A 9,042-nucleotide genomic window follows, 5' to 3' on the forward strand; every position below is an offset into this window, starting at 1 on the left:
CCAGGGCAATTCAGGAAAAATCGGCGCAAAATGGTAAAATTAGTGTAACCCGACGTAAAAACGCGATTCGGGCCCTTAGTAAATGACCCCCACTATGTTTTAAAGGGTTTGTTCAGTATCATTTTTTTCTTTAACTGGTGGTGTAAAAAGACAAAATAGCACAGATTAGATTGTAAGCCCTTCTAGTGATATTACAGGAACACTCCAGTCACAGCCGATTCATTGGATTATACCTTGTGCAGGGCCTGAAGGAAGGAGCAGGACTCCAGGTTCTAGCAAGGAATACAATGAAAATGAGTCCTGCTTCCTCTAGACACTGTACCATGCATTATACAATGAATTAACATTAAATGGAGTGTTCCTTTAAGTGATGACAATAGGTCAAATCTATTAACTTGGCTGCGCCAGTTTTCTGTCTGACGTTGCACTAGAAAGTATGTGCAAACTGCTTGCATGTGTATGTAAGTATTGATAAATCTTGGTCAATGTCAATGTGCTATAGCATATGCTAGTGCCCTGTACCCCTTTATTCTTGGCTAACACGGGCAGTCCTATAAAATAAATGAAGGTTCATTCTTTTATTTCAAAGGTGGTTTACGATAAAATAAAAACATATTGATAACTACCATATTCAAGCCATAGAATAACCTAAAACTACTCCTACAAAAAACAAGCCCTCATATGACTGTTAATTAGAAAAAGAAAGCAATTAAACATTTATAGCAACACAAAGTACAGAAATATAGATATACATTTATTTCAGGACTATATAAATCAGATTTATTTTTGCCACTCGGTAAATGGCAGTACAGGCGGTCCTTTACTTAAGAACACCTGACTTACAGACGACCCCAAGTTACAAACGGACCTCTGGATGTTGGTAATTTACTGTACTTTAGGCTTAAGCTTCAATAAACAGCTATAACAGTTTTCAAACGTGTCTGCAATTAAGATTTATTGTTCTGATCACAATCCAACATTTTTAAAATCCCCCAAAAAATGTGTATGGGGTTACAATTATAAAATATACAGTTCTGACTTACATACAAATTCAACTTAAGAACAAACCTACAGAACCTATTTTGTATGTAACCCGGGGACCACCTGTAGAAACAATAAATAAAAACAATGGTGGAAGGCTGATAAATATACTACATGTACAACCCAAAACAATGGCAATAAAAATACAAGTCATCCTGAAAATACCAAGTCATGATATGCTACATTAATGTAAAAATTAAAAAAGTTCACTTCTTATAATCAAGAGGTTTATTGGAACTGCTTTAACTACTTTAAAGACGAAATTGACTGCATTCGCCAGAAAATAAAATCTTAATCCACTAACTCCATGAATCCACATCCCTCCGCTACTTCACCCTGCTCACTCTCTTCCTTTGAGCCAGTCACAGAGGAAGAAGTGTCCAGGCACCTTTCCTCTGCTCGCCCCACTACCTGCATCAGTAACCCCATCCCCTCACATCTGGTACAGTCTCTCTCGCCAGCAGTCACTTCTCACCTCACTAAAATCTTCAGCCTCTCTGTCTTCTAGTGTCATCCCCTCTTCTTTCAAGCATGCTGTGGTCACCCCTTTAATAAAGAAACCTTCTCTGGACCCATCCAATGCTACTAACTACAGACTAGTTTCTAATCTCCTTTTTATCTCCAGACTCCTGGAACGCCTGCTCTATTCTCGACTATCCGGCTATCTCTCAGCTAACTCTCTCATTGACCCCCTACAATCTGGTTTCCGCTCTATGCACTCCACTGCTCTTTCTAAAGTCTCCAATGATCTCCTCACTGCTAAATCCAAAGGGCACTATTTTCTCCTTGTTCTTCTGGATCTCTCTGCAGCGTTTGATACTGTGGACCACCAGCTCCTCCTCAGGATGCTTCACTCCATTGGCCTGAAGGACACTCTCTGACCGCACCTTCAGTGTCTCCTTTTCTGGATCTCTCTCTTCTCTTCTCACTGTTGGGGTTCCTCAGGGCTCAGTCCTAGGTCCTCTTCTCTTCTCCCTCTATACTGCCCCCATTGGACAAACCCTCAGCAGATTTGGTTTTCAGTATTATCTCTATGTTGATGACACCCAGCTATATACTTCTGCACGTAACATCACCCCTGCCTTACTCCAGAACACCAGTGACTGTCTCTCTGCTGTCTCTAACATCATGTCCTCTCTCTTCTTGAAACTTAATCCTTCCAAAAAGGAACTTCTTGTCTTTCCACCGTCTACTAACCCTGATCTCTCCATTTCTGTCTGTGATGTCATCATATTATTTTGTGCTGGACTCCGACCTCTCTTTTACACCGTATATATTCAATCTCTTGCTCACAGTTACCGGATCCATCTTAAAAACATTTCTAGAATCAGAATCCGTCCATTTCTTACAAATAACTTATAGAACACTAATTGTCACTCTGATTCACTCTAACTGTAAATCCCTACTAATTTGTCTTCTGCTTACTAAACTCTCTCCTCTACAATCTATTCTCAATGCAGCAGCCAGGTTTGTATTTCAGACCAACTCCTTAAGTCTGTGCCAGTCACTGCACTGGTTGCTTGTCTCCTTCTGAATACAATTGAAATTAATAACCCTCATCCACAAAGCTCTGCATAATGCTGGACCTCCATACCTCTCCTTCCTTATCTCACTCTATCATCCAACCCATGCTCTTCGATCTGTCAGTGATCTTAGATTATTCTCTTCCTTAATTCAAACCTTCCACTCACATCTCCAGAGCTGCACCAATTCTCTGGAATGCCCTGCTATGGTCTATCAGACTTATACCCAACCCCCAAAGCTTTAAATATACTCTTAAAACATTTTTTTAAGCAGACCTATCACACTCGCAAACTGCATGCAACTGTAACTCTTTATTAACCAATTCTGGGTACTTCCCCCTGTCTGTTATCCAGAAAATGCTTCTTTGCAGTCCCACTGACTTAGGACTTTGTATATAAAATGGCAGCTGATGGCCGGTTAAAGCAGCAGTATTTTTATTTATTAAATTATTTTTATTCCATTCTCTTATAAAAATGGCTGGACCATTATACAAGCTCTTCTACCTCTTTTGTCACCTCCTTATCCTCTTGTAAGCAGGGCCCTCCCTCCTATTGTTCCATATCATTGTTATAACTCAGTACAGGCGGTCCCCTACTTAAGAACACCCGACCTGCAGACAACCCCTAGTTACAAATGGATGGATGTTGGTAATTCACTGTACTTTAGCCCTAGGCTATAATAATCAGCTGTAACAGTTATTAAAGGTGTCTGCAATTAAGCTTTATTGTTAATCCTGGTTCTTATGACAATCCAACTGATCAAAAATTTGTCTGGAGTTACAACTATAAAAATATACAGTTCCAACTTACATACAAATTCAACTTAAGAACAAACCTACAGAACCTATCTTGTATGTAACTTGGGGACTGCCTGTAATGTCTTATTTTACTTGTATATGTTCCCCAGAATCTGTAAAGTGTTACAGAATTTGATTGTAACGTCCGTGCCTAACGTCGCTCTATCTGCAGTTGGCAGAATAGTTGGCGTTTATTTGTGTGTGAACTGTGGCTTAGTGTTGGTGTTTGGGTAACTGAGCAACACCCTGCTCCTTGCATTTCAGCCCGGCCCATTTCTAGCCTAATTGACAGTTTCTCCAGTGTGTTGCTGGGGGCGTGTCCGGTAACTGCCTTATATACCTGCCTGCTCCCATCATACCTTGCTGGTTATTTCAAGTCTTCAAGTGTATCTAGTGCTCTTGCTATCTTGTTTGGTATTCTGTGTTTTGTATCTGATTCTGTACCTTTGCAGCCATCTTGGTTTTGACCTTGTTTGTCTCCGCTTGTCTGTCTGTATCTAGACCTGACCAGTATATAACCCTCTTGATCCTGAACTTACCTGTGTATATCCCGCCTGAAGGTGTTTGTCCCTCAGTATCGTTTACCTCCTAGCGTTCTCCCGCTTTCCCTGTCTCAGACCTGTGTTAGTATTCTGTGCGCCAGTGTGAACACTGGTCTATATCTGTATTCCTGTTAGCTGTCCGTTCCACCATCCAGCAGCTGCCAGACAAAGTAAGTTTTCCCTGTCATCTTGTAGGGTTGCTCAGGGTCCATCAGTTAGGTTCCTGATAGTGGGTTTGCCCTTATCAGGGCGGTTTATCTGCTTTATCTGCTTTAGCCTGCAGGGACGTCGCAGGGTGAGTTCGCCACCACCTACCTAGTCTGACAGCTAGCTCCAAGCCTGGTTGTGGTTGCACTGTTGCTGGACAGGTGCTGACATTGATGATGTAAGAGGAAGTGACCTGCCGTGGTCTAAGTGGCCACTAATTGGTTGAAGTGGGTGCCATAACCCCTTTGGCTCTTCCAGAGGAACAGGAGCGATTTAGGAAACAGGAGTTGGGGCAGGGAAAGCACACATTGTTTTATTTCTTGTCACCCTTCCCCCTAGAAAACCCCTTTAACTAGACCTTGATGTGAGTGTTTTTTAAATAAAAACATGAAACATGAAACTGTTAAAGACAATCTAGTCTACTTTTTCTCAACTCAATGTGAGATAGCCACAGAGATCCTCCTGACTGCGCCATACATTAAACATGACCACTTGTAACAGCGGGAGACCCTATTTCTACATCACAATCATGAGGCCAGCAAAACTCCTGCTACAACCCACGTACTCAAAAATCAATACTCTAATCCCAAAATATGTTGTGTGGATTGATTTCAATGAAAGGAATACTTGGTCGGCTTAGACACTGAGAAAATGCTAAGAAGCACTCACTGATATTGTCAAGCTCTTAGCAGGGAAGAAAAAATATCTCAGCCCCCAGTGGTGTCCGCCAGAGAGTCTCTGCGGGAGATATTACACTGAGCTGGAAGATTTTCTCCAATTTTAGATATGTCAGCAAAAGCTGGTAAATCTACTGTTCTCTGTGTAAGACATACTGCTCCGGGAATACAATATTTCTGGTGTTTAAAATCCATTTAGTCTTAAAGGTAATTGTCTTTTTAAAGCATTTAAATGTATAGTAATGTTAGTGTAACATTGTGCAGGAATGGCAGAAGTAAAGATTAGTTACAGCAGAAACACAAACTTAACACTATAGACACTATAGACACTATATACAGTATATACAGTCATTCCTCAGAAGTGCACAATTGCTTGACACCTTACATCACGCAATGGGGGATATTTACTATGGCTTCTCCGCCAGTTTTCTAGACAAGAACGCTTGCAAATCTCTCCTTCGCCACTTTAGAGAGTTGTCAGAGGGGCAGGGCTGGTGGTGGGTGGCAAGGACATAACTAGGAGAAGCTGAGCCCCATATCAGACTCCTGAATGGGGCCCCTTTTAAAAAATATACATATCTGTACACTCACACATGTTTATACAATCACACACATTAATACACTCATGCGCACATATTTATAAACCGATATAAACATTTATACACATATATATAGTATATGTACATCATGTTAGTATACGCACATCAGATATACACAGTATTAACATACATACAGATCGGGTGGCCGGGCCCCCTGACACTGCGGGCCCAGTAGCAGTTGCTATGCCTGTAGTTTTCCCCCTGGTGGGTGGGCAGGGGCATGCTGCCTAATCTGGCAAAGATTGCTGCTATAGTCCCTGCAAAAAGTCTCATAAGTCATAAGTCTCCCTCTGAAAACTGGACAGTATAGCAGAAATCTCCGCCAGATCAGACCTGGTCTGGGAATGTCCGTCCTGACGTAGATTTTGCCTGAATCTGCTAAGAGAACGGAGCCTTTGATGCAGATGGACATAGAATTACTGCGTCCTGAAGCAAGGTGTGTATCGAGAGGGCTAATGCCAGGTGATTGGTTGCTATGCCAGTTGGGAAGAAAGTTCCCAAACAATTCCATAAAAACCTAAAATTTCTAAATTTCTAATTCAAATCAATAAAAAAATTAAACAAATTAACATGTTAGGTATCGCCTTAGAAAAACATTTATACACCTGGGTTAACCCCATAATGGAAAATACTGGCAAAAAGTCTGAAAAAGTGAAAACGTCAGCTCATCACGCAAAAAATATGACACCTTAAAAAATGACACTTTACAAAAGTCTGTACACTGAAGTATGAAAAGGTCATTGGCCCCAGAATATGGCGCAAAATGGAGAAATTTGATTTCAAAAGATATTAACTGTTTTTAAATATCTTAAAACATAAGAAAACCAATATAAATTTTGCATTTCCATGGTCTTACAAACCCAAAGGATAAGGGGAAGGTGTCATTTGGAGAGCACGGTGGAAGCTGTATAAACAAGGGTGGCTCTGCATCAATTACCACTTCTCTACTGGTATTGAACAAATGTTGCCCTTAAAGTGAACCTGAACCAGGTTTTACCCCAGTAGACTACTACTCAGGTAGGGGTTCAAATGTCCTTTCCAGAATTCCCTCTTTTATTTGAAATCTCATCCGTTTGCCTATTAAAAAAAATATCTCCCAAAATCAGGCAAATAAGACTCTTCTCACTTCAAGTTTCACAAAAGATGAGTCAAGTTTAGTGTTTGCAAGGGTAGTGTATCCTGTATCTTCTGTTCTATAGCATCTAGAAACATGCTGCTTGTGTCATATTAAAGATACAGATGCCATCTTTCAGATCCCGTCAGGCTCTGTAAGATACAGAACCAGAGATGCAGGCAGCTAAACACATAGTTGGAAATGCAAGCTGCAGATGAAGCTCCAGTTTTTGCCTATTTTACCTGTCTGTATGTCCTGTTCTGTAGCTCACAGAACCATAAGCCTGATGTGATCTGAAAGATGAGATTCTTATCTTTAATATGACACACAAAGCATATTTCTAAGTAATATTTAACCAAATATACCCTACTTGTGGGGGTTTAGTAGTTCAGTGGGGTAAAAATTGGTGACAGTTTCCCTTTAAGTGGATGAGGATGTTGCTATACACTTTAAACAGTAGGTGGCAGCATACTAGCACCGCCCCTACCCATTATCTGTTAAACGGGTTTTCCCCACGAAGACAAGTTAGGCCCTACCTTGCTGATCAGTGGGGGTCTCAGTGCTGAGACCCCCTCAGATCGCGAAAACGAGAGGTCCCACGACCCCTTCGCCACTCAATGGTTGGACGCGCCTCACCATTCTGCTCCATAAATATCAATCATTAAAGGTGTTGTCCTAAAGCTAAAAAAAATATATATTTGTACGAGAGGGGGCCACATATAATTTTTTTAACCCCTTTAATTGTGGTACAACCCCTTTAAATCATTAATTGCCAATCCAACAGATATCATTCTAAAATTGTGGATTAGTGGTGAATCAGCGCCACGGCAATAAACATGTTCATCTGCTGGATATTACTGACAACTGAACAACCACACATTCCTCCTAAAATTCTGATAAGCTAATTATACACAAACACTGGGCAATTAAATCCTTATTATAATGTCATTATTTGCACAATACATCATCAGATCACATTTTCTATGGTTTGCAAGTATTTGTAATATTTTCAAATTACTGTTTAATAATCATCTCTCAATTATCATGAACATATTACTGAAGAAATGTCATTAATATCAATGATTTATTAGATAAAAAGTCATTCCAATGACAGAAAAAGAATTTACTCCACTAAAATTCTAGAGGAAATTGTGCCAAAAATATGAAGAATGGGACAGTTTTTGCTCCTTCCTGGACAGACTTCGGAGGCTTTGTTAAACTTTAGAGGAGTCGTATTAAGTGGCACATTATGACTGAAAGAAAAGTAGGTCACTCTAGCAAATTGCACAAAATGTTGTTTTTGCTAGGAGAAATTTTGTGTACCTTGCTACATTTGTACTGTCTTCTAAAATGATGCATCCTATAATATGTTAATATCCTGTCTTAGCACTTTCTAAAAATAATAACTGGTTGTCCAGCAAAAAATGTTGTCCCAAATGATATGTTTTTATTATAAAAGGAAAAAAGGGAAAGGGATATATATCTATATATATATCTCTATCTCTCTCTCTCTCTCTCTCTCTATATATATATATATATCTATCTATCTATCTATCTATATATATATATATATATATATATATATATATATATATACAGGCTGTCCCCGGGTTACATACAAGATACAAGATAGGGTCTATAGGTTTGTTCTTAAGTTGAATTTGTATGTAAGTCGGAACTGTATATTTTATCATTGTAATCCCAGCCAGAATTTTTTTGCTCTCTGTGACAATTGGATTTTAAAAATGTTGGATTGTCATAAGAATCAGGATTAACAATAAAGCTTCATTACAGACACCTGTGATAACTGTTATAGCTGATTATTGTAGCCTAGGACTAAAGTACAATAAATTACCAACATCCAGAGGTCCGTTTGTAACTAGGGGTCGTATGTAAGTCGAGTGTTCTTAAGTAGGGGGACCGCCTGTATATATATATATATATTTGTTGTTTGGTTAGCACTAAGGTACTGGTATAAACAAAGTCATATAAAGAACCCAGTGGGCAAACTTTGGATTGGGGCCCTACATACCTAAATTATCGCTGCCACCCCTGTCCTGCACATTACACTTCTGAATACATATTTATGCGTACACACAGCACATGTTCATACACTATATATATAATGTCCAGCAGCAGCCCCGCTTATTAAGATTCTGTCCAGCAGCTACCCCCCTTATTAAGATACTGTCCAGCAGCCCCCCCTTATATATGTACTGCCCAGCAGCACCCCCCTCTTAAAGGAAATGTACCATTTAAAAAAACCTAAAAAACAGATAGATACTCACTTTCGCTCCTCTTCATCTTCGCTAAACTAGACACACCAGGATCATCTAGAAAGTAAACTTATAATTAGCAGTACCGAGCGCGAGGACAAGATGTCCGACACCCTAGACTGCTATAATACAACATGGGAGAGGGAGGCATCTATCACGAAGGAGGAGTGAATTCATGCCTCTCATGTGATATCACCGCACTAGGAGAGGGAGGTAGATTTCCTTTAATGAAATGTTCAGCAGCAGCCTCCCTTTATTAATGAATT

The sequence above is a fragment of the Engystomops pustulosus genome, chromosome 10, assembly GCF_040894005.1.
Source record: "Engystomops pustulosus chromosome 10, aEngPut4.maternal, whole genome shotgun sequence".
Classification (NCBI taxonomy): domain Eukaryota; kingdom Metazoa; phylum Chordata; class Amphibia; order Anura; family Leptodactylidae; genus Engystomops; species Engystomops pustulosus.